General features: G+C 41.4%; 1 pseudogene; it reads left to right on the top strand.

The window, feature by feature from the left end:
- The window catches only part of LOC123807889, a 31,134-nt pseudogene extending 17,704 nt beyond the window's left edge, over window positions 1-13,430 (top strand).
- The last annotated feature ends 10,450 nt before the right edge of the window (window positions 13,431-23,880 follow it).

Below are 23,880 nucleotides of genomic sequence, written 5' to 3'. Positions count from 1 at the left end.
CTATCAAACATATTGGCTGGCAAAGGTTTTGTATATTCCATGACTTGTAACATTCTTGCTCCCAAGGATTCTGAAACCACTGAAACACACTCACATTGTTCTTGCTCACTCTTAAAGCAAGAACTGAAAGCCTGACTTTGTCTGGGAGGTGATAGGATTAAACTGTATTTATGCTGAATCCACAGTGTGTAGGGGGCATGAAGCTGTTTTCTAGATGAATCAGCTGATTCTTTGTGCTTTATAAGCTGGTGGAAGCATTAGTTAATGAAAATGTAAGAAAATAACTCATCTAACCAACACTAGATGGAAAAGAAAGGTAAACAAAGGAGCAAAATGAGACCACAAGACAGCTATATCACCTTCTGGAGATAATACTTTGCTCGCTCACTCCAAACCTGACCTAGGAGCTGTTTCCAGAGAGAAAGGCAGATGCATGCCCAGAGTTCTAAATCAAGGAGGAAGCTTGCCAAGGTGCTACAGGAGTCCCTGTCTTCAAGCCATTCCCAGCAGGAAAGGTCAGGGAATGGTTCTTTTGGGATATCTGGATGTTCCCAGCAGCATCTTTTTAGACAAAAGGATCCAGGTGAAACTGGATCTGATCCCAAACTGAACAGAACTTAACTTTGGCTCAGACTATCATGCCCAGAGCCAAACAGAACCAACCTGCACTGCAAGTGAGTGGGAAATTCGACTAGGCTAATATGGCTGGTGTCCATTCCTTAGCTAACAACTCACTCCAGATGGACAGGAAACTGTGGGTTGAAACGTTGCTGTTACTTCTGACTTTTTTCTCTTCTGGAAGCATGAGAAGTTCTCCATTTCTTTCAAAGTACATGAAGAGGATTCAAGCTCCCTATTTAACTTATTTTGGGTTACACTGATTTCTTCTTTCTAAACTTTTTCCTGCTTCATGATACTTATCACTCTTTAACTCATTTTTCCGTCTCCTTTGTTGTGTTCCTTCTCTATTCTTTTTGTCTTTTTCAAGTTCTACATTTTCTTTCTTCTCTATCCAATTCACTCCTGCCAAGACTTTCTTTCATTTCAGGCACTAATGTGTTTACTCCCAGAAAGTTCAATAAACCTGAAAGTTACAACATCCAGGTAGAGAAAAAGGTAAGCAAGATTGAGCAAGAAAGTCATCAGATAGAACAGACAGAATTCCTTAAAGTCTGATCCAGACATTATCAAGAAATTACATTGGCATAAACGACACAGTTTAGCAAAACTAAACCAGACTCATTCTTTCAGGTTCATGTTTCCTCAATACTTTAGTCAGCAAAGTATCCCAAGTCAGCCAAGGGCAGGAGGTGTTAATACAATGGCAGGGCCCCATTAAACTGGCTTCGTGTGACTTGAGGCACATCACCAGGTCTCTTAACAACCCTCTGCCAAGCCTGAAAACCCCACCTTAGTGTCAACAATTTATAAGATAACAAAGCAGAGAAGTTTTTCCAGAATATCCAGGGAGCTCACCTATGTTTCTGCTAAACTACAGTAACTGGTTATTTAATCAAATTAGATAGCTGATGTTTTGGGCACAGAAAAGATGAGTTGCAAAATAGGTATCTTTCCAATGCGGGAAGGAGTGGTTTGGGGAAGAGAGGGTATCAGACAGGATTTGGTTCCAAGTGAAAGAAATCCAATTTGAACTAGCATAATTAAAAGGGGGATTTATACACAGTGTGCATAAAACCTAAGGAAGAGTTGATGGACCAAACTGAGAGAAATGCAAGAATCTAGATTTGCTCAGGAGCACTCGGAACCGGGAACACAAACCCTGGTTCCCTCTCTCATTTCTGCTTCTCTCCACATAGCTGCAGCCCCGCGTCTCACTGCACATCAGTCTCCTCTACCTGGCAGGACGCAGAGGCTCAAGAGCTCTCCAGAGCTTTACATCCCACCACTGGAACCTCCAGAGTGAGACTAACTCTCTTCTTTCTTTCCAAGTTTAAAAATTCCCAGAGGACGCTGAATGGCCCAGACTCAGTCCATGCCAACTCTGGTCTCATCATCTGTGGCCATGGGGGCCATAGTACATGCACATAAAGATTACAGCAGCTTTCACTGGAGCCCCATGGTGAGGGTAAGGGAAGGAGAAGTTCTCAAAAAAATTAGGAGGGGTGAGGAGTGCTATCCTCAGACAAAAAGAATATATTAGACAAACAGAACACTTTGTGCCCACTACACACAAGTCCTGAATGATAGGGATAGTAACACACAGTGATCAGAAAGACCAGACCAGAAGGGTCTTGGGGGACTGATAATCATAGAGGTAGAGAGGCAGGGACTAGCTGTGCCTTTACTGCAGTTTTATAAAGCACTATTCCTATACTTGGCTTCTCAGCCCCAAAGGTTACTAGATCCAAAACAGTAGATACATAGAGCCCTGGAGCTTCCAAACTACAAATTTCAAATCGTTTAAATAATAAAATCATCTCTCCTATGTGGAACAGAAAATATATATATCGGTCTCTGCCCCCGATTCCTGGAACAGAGCTCTCAAAACCCTTGTAATTTCCTAAGTGATAAGAGCACTAGGAACATCTTTTGTTCCAATATTTGGTTTTGACCCGTTCCCAACCCAGAGCTCCTAAGTCCCTTGGAATTTCCTGGGTGATAGGAGTGCCTTTTGTTCTCGTGGTGTGACTCTTACTGGGCTCCTAGGTGGGGGGTGCTCACCAGAAAGACCAAACTATAATTAGAAACCTGGAACTTTAAGTCCTTCTCCACCCACCCCCCATTTGCCAGAGAGGCAAGAGGGACTGGAAATAAGAGTGAATGATCAGTCATGCCTATGTGATGAAGCCCCCATAAAAATCTCAAAATACATGGTTCATAGAACTTTGGGTTGGTGAACACATCCACAGAGTAGGAGGGTGGCGCACCCCAACCTCTCCTTCATCTGGCTGTTTGTGCCCTTTATTATACAACAAATTTATAGACATAAGTAAATGTTTCCCTGAGTTCTGTAAGCTGTTCTACTCAATGACAGAATGCAAGGAAGGGAATGTGGGAAAATGGAATCTGTAGCCAAGTCAGGTAGAAGTTGTGGGTCATCTGGAGACATATTACTCGCAATTGGCGTCTGAAAGCTGGGGGGTGGGGGTGGGGGCGGTGATAGTCTCGTGAGACTGAGTCCTTAACCTGTGGAGTCTGCACTAACTGTGGTTAGTGTCAGAACTGAATTCCATTATAAAACACCCAGCAGGAGTTGCAGAGAATTGCTTGGTGTGGAAAAAAATCAACAAATCTGGTGTCAGAAGCATCATAAGTATAGTTATATGAGTGTAAAGAGGCACACTAAAGCATTTTTCCATCATACCCAAGTATTTTAGATCCCCTTAACTGAGTAAGATTACAAAATACTATACTAGGGTGGATTCATATTTATGTAGTGTTCCCTTAAGAAGCAGCACCTCCATCTCTGAGACGACACCAAAGATATGGGGTTGTTGGACAAAAGTCTTCTTAAAAGTGCAGAAAAACTGCAGACCTGCCAGAACTTTCAAAGCCTGTGCATCTACTAAGCACCCTGCTGTAGGGGAATTAAAACTGAAGTCATTTCCATAATCCCAGAGAAATGTTTTTAGTAGCATACTATCAGGAAAGACTCAGAACTATTGAAAAGATAAAACTGAGAGTGTACCTAAAAGAACCTTGAACACTATGAGAATTTTTACATTGCTACAGTTTCATTAGGAATTTGTGTCCATTCTCATAAGCCATGTTCTTTAGAGTACTGTCTACCTGCCTTGCAGGAGTTAAAGCTGAAGCTGGCATTAAGTTCCCCTCTGTGGCTGGGTGGGAAAGGCATTTGTCAGGTTTATTTCTATGAGGAATTATGCTTGAGGTTATCATGCAGTCAAATAAACTTTTTTTCTTATGGAATACGTGGAAAAGGGTCCAGAGGACTGGAGGGGCCCTGTTTTTCATTGAACAAAGTGATTTTGTTCTGAGGTTACGTCTGTATGACCCAAAGTACAGGCTGGTATGCAAAGAGTCCTGCATTGACTTAAACAATAACAAATTGTGGTCCAGAATGCAGGGGAAACTCTGTTCCCTCATGGACACTGAAGACCATACAATTTCACTGCTGTGATTTCAAAATAAACCTTGCAATTGTTAAGTTCTGGATTTGCAGCAAATAGTAGAAACTTTTAAAATGGATGCTTAATCCAGACCAGTCCATGATGACGCTTAGGAAGCAACTCGTATAACTCCAGTGGTTAGGTAAACAAGGAGAACATAAATCATAATAAATAGCCAATAAAATTCAGAACTTAATGGTCAAATAATAAATTTTTAAACCGTGAAATCTGGCAAACATAATATGGTGACTTGAGTCTGTGTTATCCAGGATTCAGGGGCCTTTTAGCAAGATAATTTAGAAATAGCCTCATCCTTGCAAAACCCACAGGGCCCATGGAGGCTGGTATGCTTTTCAGAGGTAAGAATGAGTCATAACTGTGCCTGGCACATGGAAACTATTCAATATTTATTTGCTGAATTAATTAGTTAGTCACTATGGAGTGGCTAAGTTAGTAGAACAGGTAAAATCCTCACTAACGCCTACCATCCCTAGGTGGCAGGTCACCAACCTGGGCTCTGGGGAAACCAAGCTCTGTGCACCAAGGCCCTTGATTTCTAGGGGCCGCCACAACAGATCATGGGGCTCCCCCAGCCCACTGTCTTATTACTGTTCTCCGCTACACAGGCGACATGGCCTGGAGGTCAGACCCATCTGACTGCCCCAGGGGGTCCTCTCACTAAGCCCCACGTGCCCTGCGATATCTCCCTCAGGGCTTTGGTGATGTCTGACGGTTCCATCAGTGGATGCACCCTCAGATGAGTTCCTGGATATCCAAAGAATGACACTTCCAGACAAGGTTATCGGCAACAGCCTGCCCATCCTGGGAGATCCCTTTAAGTCCCCTGACTAAACAATAATAGCAATGACGACCCAACAGAAACCAAAATTCCTTACATTCCTCTGAAGCTTTACACTTGGACAATGTGGGACTGTTAGAGGGATGGCCTCAGAGAGAAGCTAAAAACCAGACCTTCTCTCAGCCCCAGGTCCAGTATGAAAGATTTCCGTATCTATATCACAATATAAGCCTCTCTTGTACTTTCTTCTGTAAAGCGTGCCTCATGCTGCACGTTAGTCGAAATCTGGCAACTCTATTTCCAGGAGCACCCTTTAGAAGCCTCTGGGCCTTTGTCCTTGAAAGCACCGCCCTCCCCAGTCGCATAGTTCATGATCCAGTCCAGCACCCCTTCTCTCTAAGGCCTCCTGTGCCTCTCCTCCTCCCCCCCGCTTGACAAGGGCTCTTCCCTCTGTGATCCTATAGTTAAGTAGCTCACACCTCTCGCAGCCCTTACACACATTCTCCATGTTTATAATTAGCTGGCTGTCTCCCCAGTTAGATTCTGAGACTCAGAGGGAAGGAATTCAGGGCTTAGTCATTTGTATCAACTCAGCATAGAGACACTCAGATGTTTGCTAAATTCAACTAATTCCAAAATAAGCATTTTAAAATCCAATTTTTCCTCAATTCACTCTCTGCGTGGAGGCACCACCCTACATAAAATGTAAAGTGAATCGCTGTGAGCATTAAAAAAGGAAAACTGGAAATTTAGCAGCTCTTATTAACCACGAGGTATCAGGGGGCAGAGCTGGTAAAGATGCAACCAATCTGTGTTCTGCTCTTTGCCTTCGGAGATAGCAGATGCTGCCAATTCTCTAGCCTTGCTGGGGCTCCGCAGCACAAGGTGGGGTGCTGCTTGTTCGATTCTCCGTCTGCTTATCTAGCAGGTGTTCTAGACTCTGCTAAGTCAGTTACTGCTCATTCAACTGCTTCTAGTTTCCAGTCTCTGTGGTATCTCTCATCCAGTGATGTTGCCTCACACATAATCTTTGTTCTTTGGCTTTATCTTTTTTAATTTCTAATACCCTTCTCATTCTTGTGAACATTTCAGAGGAAGAGGATATGAAGACATAAATTTAATTTATTTTTTATTTTAATCATTGTTCAAATAGTTTTCTCCTTTTTACTCCCAATCCAGTCCCCCCTACCACCCTCCCCACTTCCCTCCCATTACCACCCTCCCCTTAGTTTTGAAGACATAAATTCTACCACATGCAATCAGACTTCTCTGAACTAATTATTTTAAAAGATAAAGTTATAAATTGGCATTAATAAAACAATATTATTAATATACATTATCGAAGGAAAATACTCTAATAAGATTTTTTAAATTTTGTATAACTTATCTTTGATCCTAGAAAAGTATAAGGCAAAAAGCAAAATAAAACCCTCTTTTAACTCAAAGAGAAAGAATAGTGGAAAACTGTGAAAAAAGATATTCTGAAATTTCTAAATTCACTCTCCATCTTTATCAATGCTATGCTGTGTGAAGAATCCACTCCTGAATAGGAAGGTTACTGAACATACACACAGTAACCACAACTTTGTCTTGCAATAAGAGATAGGCTATCCTGAATAGAAAATCATCCTCTACTCACATTAAACAAGAAATGTAAATGAAACGGAGAATCACTGTAATAAGCAGAATGTTTCAAGTATAAATGGAGGCTCATGAATTTAAAAAACAGGAAAAAATAAGTCATGGGAAGAGAAATAAAAAGTCTGAAGATCCCAGAGCTAGAGCTTTCTGCCACCAACTAGTGGTATCCATGTTGGCATTATCTCTCAGCTTCTCTGTGCAGCAGTTGTCTCTCCCAAAGATGATGAGGTTGGACTTTACCATCTGACTGAATTTTCAAGCTGCCACCCTGGGTACCTGTCAACTGTAAGGTACATACATGCCTACTCTTTGGAGCAAAGGTTCAGGACCCTCCTTGCTTTTCTTCTAGCTCACTTGGTTCCCCCACTTGATTCCATCTCCAGCCTCTCTCTTGGCACCATTGGTTAGGTGGGTGACTGCTGTTCCTGTCTCTTGACTCACCTGAAAGGAAGACCAGTCTGACTCACCCTTGAACACCATTCTCTAGGCTGGGCTCTGACTGCTACACTAACATCCCAGCTGTGCCCATTTCATTCACTTGCAAGTAGGGGAAGGAGAAGGATTCAGACTATCATTTCTCAGTTCTCTTTCAGTTCTGGAATCCTATTAATTCCATCAGCATGACAGAGCTTGAACAAAGTTTTCTTTGTCCAAAAAAAATCCAACCTTTGTTTGACCAGCATGAAAGATGGTAGGTTCATCTTCAGCAGGAAGGCAAGGATTCTTAGTTCTTACTGTTTTCCTGGTTAAAAATGAGTCAGTGTTGCTACCTATAAAATTTCTCCAAGATGGAGGCATAGGTAGACATGCTTTGCCTCCTTGCACAACTACAAAAATGAATTATAACTAAACCTCAAAACAACACACAGAGTTGTCAGAAAATCAAACTGTATGGAAGTCCAACAACCAAGGATTTTAAAAATCCACACTTATCCAGACAGGTGTCTTTTATAGGGAGCCAAAGCAGCTCTACCTAATACACAAAAGCAAACATAGGGTGGCTGCCAAATTGGGGAGACAAAAAAATGGCCAAAATTAAAAAAAAAAACAAAACAGAACAAAACCCCATAAACAGAACTAAAAAAAATGGAGACCACCAACCTATCAGATGCAGAGTTCAAAACACTGGTGATCAGGATGCTCAAAGAACTCACTGAGTATGGCAACAACATAAAAGAAGAAATGAAGGTTACACTAAGTGAAATAAAGAAAAATCTACAGAGAACCAACAGTGAAGGGAAGGAAGCTGGGATTCAAGTCAATGATTTGGAACATATGGAAGAAATAAACATTCAACCAGAACAGAAAGAAGAAACAGGAATTTTGAAAAATGAGGAGAGTATTAGAAGGCTCTGGGACATCTTCAAACATGCAAACATCTGAATCATAGGGACACCAGAAGGCATAGAAGAAGAGAAAGAAATTGAAAACTTATTTGAAAAAATAATGAAAGAAAACTTCCCTAATTTGGTGAAGGAAATAGACATGCAAGTCTAGGAAGCACAGAGAGTCCCAAACAAGTTGGACCCAAAGAGGACCACACAAAGACACATCTTAATTAAAATGACAAAGGTTAAAGATAGAGAATCTTAAAAGCATCAAAAGAAAAGCAGAGAATTAGCTATAAAGGAGCACTCATAAGACTATCAGCTGATCTCAAAAGAAACTTTGCAGACAAGAAGGGATTGGCAAGAAGTATGTATTCAAAGTGATGAAAAGCAAGGACCTACAACCTAGATTACTCTATCCAGCAAAGCTATCATTTAGAATGGAAAGGCAGATAAAGTGCTTCCCAGACTAGGTAAAGCTAAAGGAGTTCATCATCACCAAGCCATTATTACATGAAATGTTAAAGAGACTTATTTAAGAAAATGAAGATCAAAACTAGGAACATTAAAAAGGCAACAAATTCACAACTATCAACAACTGAATCCAAAAAAAAAAAAAAACAACAACTAACTAAACAAACAACCAGAACAGGAACAGAATCATAGGTATGGAGATCATTTGGAGGGTTATCAGCTGGGAGAGGGAAAGGAGAAAATGGGGGAAAAGGTGCAGGGATTAAAAAGCGTAACTGGTAGGTACAAAACTGGGGGATGTTAAGAAGTGTATAGGAAATAGAGAAGCCAGAGAACTTACATGTATGACCCATGGACATGACCTAAGAGGAGCAGGGGAATGCTGGAGGAAGGAGGGTAGTGGGCAGAGAGGGGCAAAGAGGGAAAAAGTTGGACAATTGCAATAGCATAATCAATAAAATATACAAAAAAATTCTTCATAGACACTTCATTTCAATTACTTCTGTACTGGAGAGAAACTGATGTTGAATGCAAAAATGATCTTGAAGGATCTTAACACCAGACACAAAGCTGCCATTGCCACACATTTCTTGGAAGGAAGCCACATGTATCAAACTTCAGTTCTTGTAAGTGTTTATTGACATGGAGCTTTTGACAGGCATCAATCTGGCTGATAGCCTTTTCCTGTTAAATCCCAAGTTGCTTTTGCTGCTGAGAGCTCTTAATGACAAAAATGAGGAAGTTGTGTCTGCAGCAAGAGACAGACCCTTTGGGCTGGATTTCACCTTGTCTCTCTTGGCCTACCCTTAATAAATAGGGGCAACCATGACAAAGTCTATTTGAAGTAATAGACTTTGGTCTGGACTGTGGTAAGTAATAATTCGCAAACTTGGAAGAAATCAGGGCACCTGAGTTTTTTATTATACTTCAAAAAGGCAGTAACATTTATTGAACATATACTAAGTGCTCGGCACTATTTTAGACACTTGAAAATTATCTCTTTAATTAAAATCATTTCTTTAATGAAAATTGCCTCTTGATTCTAATGACAATCTTTTGAGATAGGTAATACTATCCCCATGTCATGGATAAAATAACTCAGCTCAGAGAAGTACATAGTAGTTTAAATTCACTTAAGTGGTGGGAAGCTAAGATATTGCCCCTCATCTGTAAAATGGATTTTATTTACTTCTGGTATGTGCTACAGACCTTCAACTTCAATTCAGCCAAGGATAATGTGCATATGGAAAAGTAAATCATACAATCATATAATTTTAGACCTTGAAGAATCATTCAAGGTCACTTAGTGCAATTTCTCTCATAGAGGAAACAGCCCCACAGAGGTTTAATGACTTGCCCAAATACAATTTCTCTCATGTTATAGATAAGGAAACAGACCCACAGATGTTAAATGACCTGCCCAAATTACATGGTTCTAACTGTGCAAATTGTGAAAATCTTTCTTGATTGAAGTATTAGGGCTTAAGATGCAAGCCTTTTGTAGTTAATTGAAGAAGCGATGTCCTAAATCAACACAAACTATTCCATTTGCTTTCAAACAACTAAGATTGTAAAAAGCTCCAGGTGGGAAATTCTAAGATAACCCAAAGATGCAAAGCACTATGGGGTTTAAGAAATCTTTTATATCAAATCAAAGTCCTCCAAAGTATAACTGTTTTTATCTGAGTCAATATGTGGCTGAGCAAATCCCTCTGCAACTAGAAGCAGCCACAGAGTCTGTGTATTCAGAGCTAGGAATTCACTCAACATCGGGTCAGCAGGTTAGCAGAGATGGTGGGAAACAGACAGGAAGGAGGAAAGGGGGAGGAGAGATAGAAAAGATGTATCTACTTAGAGATTGGGTGGGGGATCAACTCCACATATGTATCCATTGGTATAGGAATGATTTTCAGTATAAGCTCACATATATTTGCACTTCTTGACCATGGGTCAGAGCTGGAACAGACTTAGGTCTGCCCAGAGAGAATTCAGCCTTAGTAACCAAGCAGTTAGCCAATCTCAGTTATATTTCACAGGCAAAAGCAAACATTTAATAGACTTTTCTTCCCAAAATGCAAATACTGTAATATAGCCAAAGATCATCTACAATTTTTAAATGGTTTAGAAGGACATTTTCTTATTGGCTTTTATGAGCCTAAACTCCAAGGTCCAGATAGTTATTTAACCAACAATACTCAGGAAAAGAAACTTATCTTTCAGATTTGGGTTTTGAAAAGTTTGGACACAAATAATGCCTAAAAGAGGAATAAACATGATTCATAAGGGTTGTCTCATGAGGTTAATCCTCCCGGAAGTCAGCAAAGGACTGGATTGTCCACAGATGTTTTTACCAACTTTTTCTCTTGGAGGATCCAAGTAGGTGTGACTATTTTTAAGCATCGGATTAAGTTATCTGTCTACTGACCCTGGAGGACTGTGGACAAAAGCTGCAGTGGAAAGATAATGCAGCAACTTGAAAACTGTCAAGGAACATTATTTGATGCCCTTGATTTTATGCAATCAACTCATTGGAATACAAGTTTTATTGTAAATTAACTGGAGCTTAAAAGATGTAGCCATCTCATGCTTGTTTGTAATATAATGCCTCAAACAGTAATAGTATCTCCTTGGGTTCAAGTTAATCTACTTAGCAGATCCTCACTTGGACGTGTACTAAAGAGGCCAGCAAATGGAAAGGAAAAAAAAAAAAATCACACCATATAGACTAACAACATTAGTCCACAGCATTACACAAGTTTTCTCAAGAATGTCTGGTTATATTGTGCAATCGCCTTCACCCCTCTGACCAACATGCGCTGATGCATTCATAATAATTAATAACTGCCTGGCTCCAAACTCTTTGTTCCATTGGTGCTGAATAGGAAGCAACTCAGCCCGTCTCCATGGTCAGGAGATGGTCTGGGACTTGTCAGAAGACCCTGACAGGCTGACCTCTGTCATGCCCCTCCCAGGAAGTGCTGTGGGGATGACTCATGCAGAAAGTCATGGCAATATCAAATGCTCTCCATTTAGAACTTGTATAAAAGTCAAGCAAGATAACACTGAAAATATTAACTATTTCTTTTTGAAAACCTTTACTTACAGGCATCTTACTTAGTAATAGAATCTTCCTCACTCAGATAATAATTATAAGAATATTTCCATCTATAGCTAGCAGTCAGCTTGAGTCTCACTTGCCTGGTTGGATTTCATGGAAGAATTGGAAGGACATTAGGAAAAGGGTTGTCTTTGTTTTATTTTTTTAACTTAAGGGTTTTTTTAAATTTTTACCCTTAAAAGTTATTGCTTATTAATGTTATGGTTCCTTAACCTCAGCCCTACCGACATCTAGAGTTGGATAATTCTTTGTTGTGGGGCTGTTCTGCGCACTGTAGGATGCTTAGCAGCATCCCGGCCTCTGCTTTCTGGATCCCAGTAGCCTCACCTCACCACTCAGAGTTGTGACAACCAAAAATGTCTCCAAACTGTCAAATGTCTCCCTGGTGAGCACCATCCAATGTAAAAGCTTGGCTCAAGGGATCCTGCTTTATATAAATATGTTCTGAAAAAAATGTGTGTGTGTGTGTGTGGCTGTCAGACTAGGAAAGGAGGCAGGGAGGGGCCATTAGCAGCCATTGCCTGTTATAGGGCACTGATTAGGCAGCTTTGCTCACAGACCAACAGCAATGGGACCAGACCTTGTACCACCACTGCAGTGGCCCCCTTGGGGACCCAAGTGTTTAGTAACCAAGGGCTGGCTAGAAACATTGAACTTTAATTCTAAGAAACACAAGCTTCTTAGCCACATTCATTCAGTCCTTTCTCAATCACAGTCCTTCCCCCACAGCGGAAGAAGAATAACTACCTTATTGCTTCCAACCACATCGGCCCTACTGGACAGCCACAGTTCCAAGTTCATGTCTTCCAATTTAAAGGAAGCAAATGAGAAAAATCATGGTGTTTTAAAAAGAATTGTTTTAGACTTAGACTAATCAACTCAGGGGAGACAGTAGTGACCCAGAGGATGGGCAAACTGCCCGCGAGGCTGAGCCTACGTGTGGGGCTGTCTGCACTGAGGTCTACAAGGTGGCAATCGGGGATACAGTGGCAATAGCACCATTGCCCACCACCCTGGAGCCCACTGAGTTGGACTTTGAAGCCGACGAAAGCCACCATCAGCAGCACCTCGGTGACTGGGAGAGTTAGCTTTGGAATCAAACCCTTCTGACCATCTGAGGACAAGCACAACTTTCCTGAGCAAATCTCACATGGATGTGCAAGAAAAGAGGAAGAGCAACTATGGAAACCATGTATCTCCAGGGCACCTTACTAAAAAGTACAGCTTGTGTTCAACAACTTTTCTAGATGACAGCACAGTCAACCAGCATAATCTTAGAACCACAGTAAAATGTGTGACTTCAGCAGTATATCACCACATAAAGAACAGAGATGCAAACAGATCCTTGGATAATTTTGATGAGAGGTCACATCCAGTCACAAGAGAAACCGTTCCAGAGGGACACGTTAAGCATGACCCTGAACACAAATCTATTTACAGATTTGTCCAAACCCTTTTTAGTGCTGCCCAGCCAACAGCCAAGTGTACAATTGTAACTTCAGTTTACTCAGAAAGGCTTTTAACAAGATCGGCGTTTGTTCCGCTAACTGGAACAAAAGACTGTTCTGGGAGCCATTCTCTGTGCCACCAAGGTTTGGGACAATGAGGCCGTATGGAATGTGGGCGACTGCCAGGTCCTCAAGGACATTGCGGTTGTGGACATGAATGAGATGAAAGACATTTTTGGGAGCCACTTCAGTTTACTGTTAATGTTCCTGCCAGGATTTATGCCAAATATTACTTTGACCTTCGCTCCATAGCAGATAACAACAACCTGCCTTGTGTAATTGCTTCCCTTAGCAAAGGCAGAACACAGAATCCAGAGGCCGTTTCCAGACTGTGTGAAGACAAAGACCTGTGCAGAGCTGCTGTGAGAAGGTCTCAGTGCTGATAATCTCACTGGTATTCAATGCTCTAAAGCATCCTGTCTTAAGGGAGAACTGGCGGGGGGAGGGGGGGGGTTGTGTGTGACATCATGAGCCCCTCTTCTACCAGGACTGGAGAAATGGCACCTCTCTTGCTCAAATACTAGCAAAGTTAGTATTTTTACCTAAAAGACAGACATCAAGCTAAAGAGACTCATGGACAGCAAAGGCTATGCTCCTAGGAAAGAATGGGACCTTGTCAAGGCAACACACTCCTTGTCCTTTTGAATGTAGACAGAGTCACAAAAACCGCTCCACAGCAAAAGTTCCCAATCCACACACAGATACTTGGTTACAATGTAGGCTGACAACTGTGAACTGCGTGAGTTTTTTAACTGAAGTTTAAATTTTGAGATTTGAAAGACACTAACTCTATAATTTTATGTCCTTCCTATTCTCTGAAATTCCCTTGTCAAAAAATAAAAAGAAAGAAAAAGAAACACTCCTCCCCCAAAAAAGAACCTTTCCCCACTATCACTGCATATTCCTTTACAATCAGTGCAGTATTGCCATTAAAACACAGGACGAAAGAAACTAAGCAAACAACTAGAACAGGAACAGAACCACAGAAATGGAGATCACATTGAGGGTTAGCAACAGGGGAGTGGGAGGAGGAGAGAGGGGAAAAAGGTACAGAGAATAAGTAGCATAGATTGTAGGTTGAAAATAGATGGGGGGGGGGGCGGGTAAGAATAGTATGGGAAATGTAGAAGCTAAAGAACGTATAAGTATGACACATGGACATGAACTAAAGGGGGGGATGTGGGTGGGAGAGGGTATACAGGGTGGAGGGGAGTAAAGGGGGAAAATGGGACAACTGTAATAGAATAATCAATAAAATATATTTTTAAAAAAACACAGGACGACTAACAACTCGCAAAGCTACTTCGGAGTAGACTGCTACATTGTTAGGTATTCAAGGCTTCTTCCTACTATATCATCAAAGCTGCTAGTCATTGTTGGCCATTAGCTTAAACCAAAAAGCTGCTGAAGGACCCATTGTTCAAATTCTTTGCAAGCACTACTTATTAGCACATTAGCGTGTTTGGGATAGTAAGAGAATGTATCAGCCATTGATTATCTACAAAAAATTTGTTTTTAAAGAGATGCTTTTATTAAAAATTCTAAGGAATCCAAGTCTGCAAAACGTGTGGGTCACAGGCAAGAAACTTGTCATTTTTGGCTCAAAAGCAAATTCTTTTTAAGAATAAAACCAAGTCAACAGGTCACAGAGGCTCCTTTACTTTATGTTGGCCCCTTCAAGAATCGAATGTATTAAGCACCAAGTCTTGGTCAAGAAGGAATCTCTACTCTCCATTCAGTGTTTTCCTAATAACTCAGACCAGGCAGTCTCATCACCTTGCTACCCAGGTTCGAAAGAGCCACTTTACCGGGCACTAGGGTCTGTTGGGAATACTTGCCTTGGCAGAGTTTTCCGGTTAGCTACGCAGCATTCATTCATTCATTCTCCCCTTTACTAACAAAACCCCAATTTTGTTGGACATCACAATATGCCTAATGCTTTACTTTTTTTTTAAAAAAAAAGATACTCTCCCAAGCTCCCCTTGCAGGTGGGGTGGCCATTTGACTCAGTTCCAGCCAATGAGAGATAAGAGAAAATTATCCATTGGGACTGCTGAAAGACTCCTTAAAATAGAGGCAGATTAATTACCTGGGCCTTTCCATGTGCTCTATCTTATTCCTCCTGCCTGGAACACAGACATCATACAAGACATGGAACAGCCTTCTCACAACCCTGAGGCAACAAGCCCGTGGTTCCTGGTAGAGCCTCTATACCATCGCTGATGCATTAGTTTCCTTTGGCTGCTGTAATTTGTTTCTGCTGTAACAGATTATCATAAACTGGCTGGCTTAAAAGACAGTGATTTACTCTCTCACAGGGAGGCTAGAAGCAGGAAATCAGGTAGGGCCATACTCTGGGGGCTTTAGGGGAGAGTCCATTCCCTGCCTCTTCCAGCTTCTGGTGGCTGCTCCTGGGCTTGTGGCCACATCACTCCAATCTGCATCTGTAATCACATTCTGCCTCTTCTTCTGTCTAATTGTTACCAACTCAAGGGGTTCCCCACTCTGTGTGTTCTATTCAAGAATGAGACATGGGTGTCCTGAGGTAATTTTATTTACTTGCAACAAGCAAAGGAGACAGGGAATTCATATCCAAAGCTCTGCCTCCCTGAAAGGAGCCTTATCCATTGCTTATATACACTATTTAGTTAATTACATGTTGATTTCTTATTTGCAGTTGGCTACTTTCATCCAGTTGAGTTCTGGTCAGCTCATCCTGTTTATAGCTCCATCTCCAAAATACTATGCTACATGTTAAGGTGTAGAAAGAAATACCATTTATTAAGAATGTCCAAGACCTTGAGACTTTGCCCTATCTAACATAATCATCATCTGTTTCACTCTTAGAAAGATATTTGTCATTGGATTTAGGGCCTACCCAGGGAATCCAGGATGATCTCAAGATATTCAACTTAATTACACCTGCAAAGACCCTATTTCCAAATAAGGTCACATTCAGTCTCAGGGCTTTTGATATGGACACATCCTTTGTGGGTCCTCCACACCTGGATTGCCCACCTCAAGACTTCTTACTCACCTTCTCCCCTCCAAAAACAAAAAATAAAAATCCTCGTTAGTGTAAGCCACTATTTTCCAGGATTCTGTAAGTCACAGCCAAATACATTCCCTAACAAAAAGACTGTTTAACTCAGTGAGGACAACAGGAAGATTTCAGGAATGGACCCTGAGTATAGTTTAAACTACTGGGGTTCTAAACCGCTGTCTTGGCTTTTTGGCATAGCTCAAAATCCACTCTAGAATTCTAATTCACTTCTCAGTGTGGACCCCAGGCTATCAGAATGACCTAGGGTAATGACTTATGAAAACTCTGGTTCTTTGACCTTAAAATGGGGTTGCTGAATCAGAATCTCTGGAAACCCGCGTCTCTAACAAATCCTGACGGAGGCTCTTGTGTTCACTGACGTCTGAGAACCGCCGCAATCCATCCTGCTTTTCAAGCCTCCTCTCCACATTGACTTTGGTCTGCACGGTTCCTCTTTATCACATTATGGGTCGTCTGCCTCAAATTGTTGATTTTGTGGTTCAACTTGTTTATCTCCATTGATTAAACAAAATCTGTGTTGCCTTAACAATAAAAAATTTATCTTTCTTATATTGAGTTTTTACAGACTTCAAACGCTACCTGATAACCTAGGCTAGATTTTATTGTGGGTGCTATGTAAAAATGTGTTCTTTCTTAGTTACAAATTGCACAGCCAGAACATATTATACCATCAGATCAGAAGGGGGAGGCGGCACCCAATATATGATAGGGCTTCTGTTTCTGCAGAGGGGCAACCGTGTGCTGTGAAATACCTGGAAAACAAAACTCCCCTCAGATTCATGGCTCCATCGGGATTAATCAAATCCCTGGTTTGTGAGGGAGTTTACTGTACATTCCTGTGTCTTTAATTTCTTTGATTCTTGCTTTTCAACTTCCCTCCGGAGAGTATGATGCGTGCCATTCGGGATCAGGTGATAATTCCAAAGTGTGGCTCCAGACCATCCAATCACTAGTTGTAAGTCCTTCCTTAAGCCCCTGCAATTTTGCCATCCACCGAGTGTTAAAGGAGGCCTAGTTCCCTCCCTCATTCACAGATAAGGGAGGAGAAGCGATTATCGGAGGAGTCAGGCTTTGAGCCAGGTTTTGAACTTCTCCTGCGGCAGCCAACACCAGAGGCAGAGGCTGAGCTCTGAATCTCCGGGCTGCCCACTCCGAATTCAGGCCGCCGGTGACAGAAGCAGCATAAAACTGAAGCCGAGTGGCTACACTCACGGCAAACTGGCTGCACAGAAACGGCCTTGTGCCACGGAGACAGGGATCTGAATCCCATGAAAGGTCAAAAGAAAGGATTGTTGTATTTCCTAGAAACTGAACCACCAGAACCACACCCACCTCAAATCCCCTCCAAATCCTCTAAACTCAGCTAGAAGCCAGCCTCAGATGGGGGAAGGGGCAGTGAGATTCTTCTGGCTTGAAAAGTGCCCTGACACATTAACCGCTGCCCTGCTGGGAAACTTCTCAGGCTCCAGGGCTGAAAGCAGTGTGTGTGCTTGCTGTTCAAGGGCCCCAGATGAACATCCGAACATTTGTTTCCAAATGTGTGCTGGGCTTGTTCCTCTGCCAGGACTCCTCACCCAGAGGGGGACCTGCAAACCTACAGCAGAAAAACCGCCACACCCACCATGTTTGGAATACTGGCACAAGTTCACAGAGGCTCCTCCTCTGGTTGTCTGGTTTCTGTGGAGAGGGCAGGGAGGGGGTTAACCCACTTTGGTCTCCCCTTGCCGCCTAAGCACACTTAGAAAATGCTGCCAGAGATACAAAGCTCCATCCCTTTCCCAGATGTGTTGGGTTCTGTGTTGAGACTGTTTTCAGCTCTGAAATCTATTGAAACCCTTTTCAGAAGTCAACAAATGCCACTCAAGTCTGCATAATTTCTTCCTACTCTGAATCCCTGTAGCATTCATTTCACATGTGTATAATCTATATGGCTTTTAGTGTAGGCTGTCTGGTTTTACATCTAGGTATATATGTCTTACCTCTTTCTCTGCTGTGTGTTCTTGGAAGGCATGTAGTATAGTCTTAAATAGAGTTAATGAGAAATCATCTTTGCCCTGGCTGGGTAGATCAATTAGTTGGAGCATCATCCAGTACACCAAAAAATGGCAGGTTTGAATCCAGGTCAGGGCACATACATAAGTTGTCAGTTCGATTCCCAGCAGGGGCATATGTGAGAGGCAACTGATCCATATTCTTTTTTTAAAATATTTTATTTATTCATTTTTAGAGAGAGGGGAAGGGAGGGAGAAAGAGAGGGAGAGAAACATCAATGTGTGGGTTGCACCCCCAGGCCCCCTACTGGGGACCAGGCCTGCAACACAGGTATGTGCCCTAGACTGGGAATTGAACTGACGACTTTTTGGTTCACAGACCGGCACTCAGTCCACTGAACCACACCATTCAGGGCTGATGGATATTCTCTCTTTTTCTCTCTCTCTTTCTCTCTCTCTCCCTTGAGTGAACATACCCTCAGTCAGGTGAAAATTAAAAAAGAAAGAAAAAGAAATCATCTTTAACTAAATTAATAAAATCTTAAAACATGTGTTTTCTATTTGAAGGCTATCAGAAGTTGTTATTGTGTGGGAAATGAATGGATTGGTTCTACACTTAGGCCAAAGAAGAGATGACCAAAAACACCCCTGACTGAGCCAGGGAGAGATACAATGGTTGTCCCCCTGCTCCCTACCCACATGCAGAAACAAACCATGAGCTCTAGGTCTCTGGTGAGAAGATAGGCTGTCACTGCAGCCCACACCAAACTTCTAACGTTGGGGACTAGAAGGGCTCTGCAATGGCATCGACGTAACTTTGTAACGTCCAACAACAGCATGTGTGATGGGAGATTTGGCATCGGTTCAGCTGCCTCCCTATTCAGAGGCAGAAAATGAGGATAAATAGGAAAATATTGGTTAGATAACTAAGGATAATACAATCTCAGAATAAAATATCCAGTCGTCAGTAGGATATAATTACAGCCATAAGTGAATTTCTTCAAGGTTACTTGCTCTTCAGAGATTAGATTGCAGCTATGCCAAAGTCTCATTTTTCATGGCTCACTCCCTGGGCCCACCCCATCAGCAAAGGAAATTAAAGGTCAAATGGCATTTTCAGAAAACAATTTGTCTCAAGTTTCTCGGTTTTCATTTAATAAGAATTTATTGAATGCTAAACATGGACCTAACATAATCAACACGAGGCACCTGTAGTAGCTTGTCTCTATGGACACCCCTCCAACCTGGCCTCCTGGTGTTTACTCCCCTATGTAGTTCCCTTAGTTCCCTTCTCTTTAATCAGGGCTCTGTGACTGCTTTTGAACAACAGAATGTGGCTGCTGTGAAGCTGCATGATTTCTAGGACTGCACCCAGAAACAAGTTTGCAATTTCTAGTTGCAAACTTTGCAACTCCCATGTAGATCTCTTTGTAGTACTTGGTCTGGGAGAAGCCAGCCACCAGGTAAGAAGATCAAAACCCTGAGACCACAAAAAAAGAGAGAGAAAGAGAGAGAGAGAGGGAGAGAGAGAGATATGCCCAGACAGCCCTTAGCTGTTTCCACTATTTCATATGAGGAGTCAAATGTGTGGGACAAGAAACCATTTCATATGTCCAGCCTGGTCAAGCCTTCAGATGACTCCGGTCTCTTCCATCATGTGACTACAACTGCTAAGAGAGACCTCAAGCAAGAACAGCCCAGCTAACACACTCACTCACACACACACACACACACACACACACACACACACACACACAAAACCACACAAGAGATAATAAATTGGTGCAAACCTCTACATTTTGGTGTGGTTTGTTACAACACCATAGATAATCAAACCAGTTCTAAAGAAACATTTTATTTTTACAAAACGTCAAAAGCCTTGCCCTTGTAAGAGAACTTGCATTACAAGTGAGGCTGGAGCCCACCCACAGAAAACGACATAATCACCCTACAACGTAATTCGTCCCCAAGTACAGAAACAATCTTTTCCAACTGAGGCACTGCTCTAGGCCTGCAACTGGGTTTGCACAGTAAAGGAGGGAAGTGGACTAGCCTTGCCAAGGAGAGTAGCCAAGGGAATCCTGGCAATCAGTGAGGGGACAGCTGTCACAGCTACTAAAAAGGTAAAGACAGAGCTGAGAAACTGATAAAATACAGAGCAGAGAAGTGAGCGGAGAAATACAGCAAAACACATTGTAAAAAATATTCAAATGTTCACATTAAGAACATAACCAAAAGAAATAAAAATTAACACAAGAAACACTATTTTTCAGCTATCAGCTCAGCAAAAATGTTTCTAAAATGTCATATTCAGACTTGCAGGGTCCAGTGAAACCGTGCATCCTCTGGCAGGAGGATACTACAAATTAATCTAATGTTTCTGCAGGGCAATATGCATCAAAGACTTTAAAATAACCACATCTTTGGACTGTTATTGAATTTCTAGAAATTTAGCCAGAGAAAATTATCAGCCATTTACAAAAAAATTTATCATGTAAGGTTTTTTAAAATAGAATTACACATAATAGCATGAATGAAATACAATCTAAATGTCCAATGGTAGGAGAAAAAATAACTCCATGATGGTATAACTACAGGTTATATTCAAAATATTTTAATACTGTAATAGCACAGGCAACACCAATTATAATTATAATTAACACACCAACCAATCAAAACCAATAGGCTAATCAATCATAACAGATGCACCAACCAACTAGATTGAAGATGCAAATAACCCTACCTACAGCCACCATGTTGCATAACAGCTGGACATAAGCCTGGGGGTCCCTCCATGTAGCTGAAAATCATACAATTGATAAAAATTATGTTTTTAAATAATGTTTAATGATATTAAAGTATAAAGTTAAGTGGAAAAAAGCAGAAAAGACCTTATATAATCTATACACATACAGAGGAAAGCAAATATATCAAAATGTAGTGATTGTCTTGAATGATGGGATTATCAGCTATAACTGGTGGTATTATTAGTGACTTCTTTATTTTCTTTGTGCACTTTTCTATGTTTTCCTAATCATCTATTACAAATATACATTATTTTCATAAGCTATCGGAACAAGTCACATTATATAAAAGAAAGAAAATACAAGTAATCAGAAAGATTTGGTCAGTTGAAGTGTATGAAATTTGACTTGAAATGATTAACAGAAATAAAGGAGAGTTCTAGTTTGGGATGGAGTGTGGGAAACTATAGGAACCTGACCACAAGAACAAAGCATGAACAGAAGGAACTGTAAGTGGTCGAACAAGGAAATCATGAGGGGAAACCAATGCTGGATGCAGGAAATTCGAACTGCTAGGAGGGAGTCTGGTGGAGAGAGGAGAGAAAGGAAGAATAGCCAGAGAGTTTCTGCTCTAATACAATATTCCTGGCAGCTAAATCAACAAGTACGTGCACGCACAGGTTTCTTTCACCCTGTCAGGATTTTGACTTTAGCAAAATACACCTGCTTTGCCTTCATCCTGATCATTCAACATCTATCCCATCAACAAATGAGGCTTTGCCATCTTCTCCCAGTTGATTGTCTGTGTAGAAAAGAGGAAACAGGAAAGAAGTAGCACACGAATACTGGTTCAATGACACCAAAAAAATGAGACCAGAATTTTCACTTGCCCTGTAGCAAACGAGCTTGAGATTAGACAAGCTTGGGATCAGACATCTAAATGTTTGCCTCCCTCTTTTTTTACTTTTTATTTGGAAATAATTTCAAACTTTCAGATAAACTGCAAATCTAAGAATATAAAAAAACTATCCATACACCCTTTACTCGAATTCACCTATTTTACATATTTATTTTATCATTTATTCTTTCCCTTTCTCTCATATATAATATATATACACACATAACATATACATACAGTTTCCCAATCACTTAAGAGTAAGTTGTGCATATCACATGTATTTCCTACAATTAGGATATGTTCTTATGTAACTACACCACAGTTGTCAACATCAGCCATTTCAACATTGACAAAATTATTTTACCAAATACACTGTCCATATCCCAACTTCGCCTGTTCACCTCAAGGTGTCCTTTGAAGCATTTTTCCCCTCCAAAGCCAGATCCAGTCTAGAATCAGGTATTGCATTTACTTGTCATGTCTCTTCAGTCTCCTTTAATTTGGAACACATTAATTCCACAAAATAATTACACACACACTCAAAAAGGCCTTTGTCTTCATTCAGACAATTTATTTGCATTACACATTTTCCAAATCATTTTGCCAAAGAATTGCTGGGGCCGACCCATTGCCCCGGATTTCTTCTCCACAGCCCGCGTCCTGTCTGAGCCCTCCAGTTCTCCACAGCAGAACTCCAGGCAGCATGAGGTCTCTTTGGGTGATAGGTATAGTTTTGTCCTCCAAAAGCATTTTTTTTCCCTTAGCCTAAAAAGGACTCATAGCTATGAATTGTGTCCCAAATAACTATAAACTGGTGACCATTACTTTAAGAAACCATAGTCTTCCATGCCTGACTAGAGAATGTAGCACAGAGTCTTTTGTGGTGGTGAATTACCAAATCACTTCATGGCCTTAAAGTGTTTTCCCAATCCCCTCCTCCACCTGTCTCCTTCTGAAGTACCTTGACCTTTTGACAGCTGGCCCATTCCTCTTCAATTACTCTTCTAAATGTAGGAACAGAGATGGCTGTGGTTGATAGGCACAACTAAACAAAGGCTCCAGATGAGAACTTTCAATGGCTATAGTTTCCATCTGAGCCTTGGAGACAGGTATGAATCCACATTAACACCGTAGCCAAACCATATGGGTGGGGGAAACTTGACTACCAGACTGAAATCACAGACACACTGCAAACTGGAAAACTACACCTTGCCTGCTCTCGGTTTATTTGCATGCAATCCCAGCCAAATCAATATCGCCATCTTAATCAAGAGGGAATTACAGGCTTCAGCAGAGAGGTAACACTGTTAGTAATTACATCCAAGCCATTTGCAAACACATTGCATGCTGAGCTGAAATATTTAAACAGATATGAGAAGGAGAAGACAAAAGCAGAAAGAGAGATAGCTTGAGGGCTGTGTGTGCCCAGAGCAGTGATTCAAGAACCATTGTGTCCACGTTCCAACCTTACAATGGACGTGCCAGACCAGGAGTCTGAAGGTCAGGGAAGGAAAACAGTGGGGGCTTGTGCGGGTGCGCACAGCGGGAGCCGAGAGTGCTGCAGTCTTAAGTGAAACTCAGAAGTCTCTAGACTTCTTTTTTCTTTTCATCAAAATAATCTCTGTGCCTCTTTAAGAGGGAAAATTCTCAGTATGTTTTCCATGTAAGACATGGAGTGTTTGCAAATTACCAAAGATACAATTTGGGAAGAGGACCACTCTCGCTGGCTGTGAACATATTCTCGGAAGCCCGGGGCTCTGCACCCAGCCCAGGCCTCCAGCAGCAAATAGAAATTAGGGAGATGGGGGTGGTGGGAGAATAGATTGGACAACATTCATCTATATTAAAATTTTGTAAATTCTTTTCATCTACTTTTTTTCTCCTTCCTAACTTGTACTCCATTGTTTGAGAAAAAAAGATTTGCTTAATTTAAGAAAGTTTGAAAGAGTGTCTGAAAATAAGGAAATGTGATTTTCTTAATTTCAAGTGCAGACAGGTGTCAGCCACCAAGCAGTGAAGGTGCAGGGGGGAGATATGGCTTTAGTTAAGGAAGAAAAATGGCATAATTAACTCCGCAAGGGCAGCTTGAGCCATGCTGGCCTCAGCCCAAAAGGGCCTTGTTTATGTGCAGATGACTTTTCCTAAAGAACTGGAAAATGCTTCCTTTCCTCAAGAAGAGGAGCACCCTCCTCATATCCCATCTATTCTACTCATTTGGTTATTT

The sequence above is a fragment of the Phyllostomus hastatus genome, unplaced genomic scaffold, assembly GCF_019186645.2.
Source record: "Phyllostomus hastatus isolate PE091 unplaced genomic scaffold, TTU_PhHast_1.1 phas_scaffold_501, whole genome shotgun sequence".
Taxonomy (NCBI): domain Eukaryota; kingdom Metazoa; phylum Chordata; class Mammalia; order Chiroptera; family Phyllostomidae; genus Phyllostomus; species Phyllostomus hastatus.
This window is presented reverse-complemented; position numbering and strand designations above follow the sequence as displayed.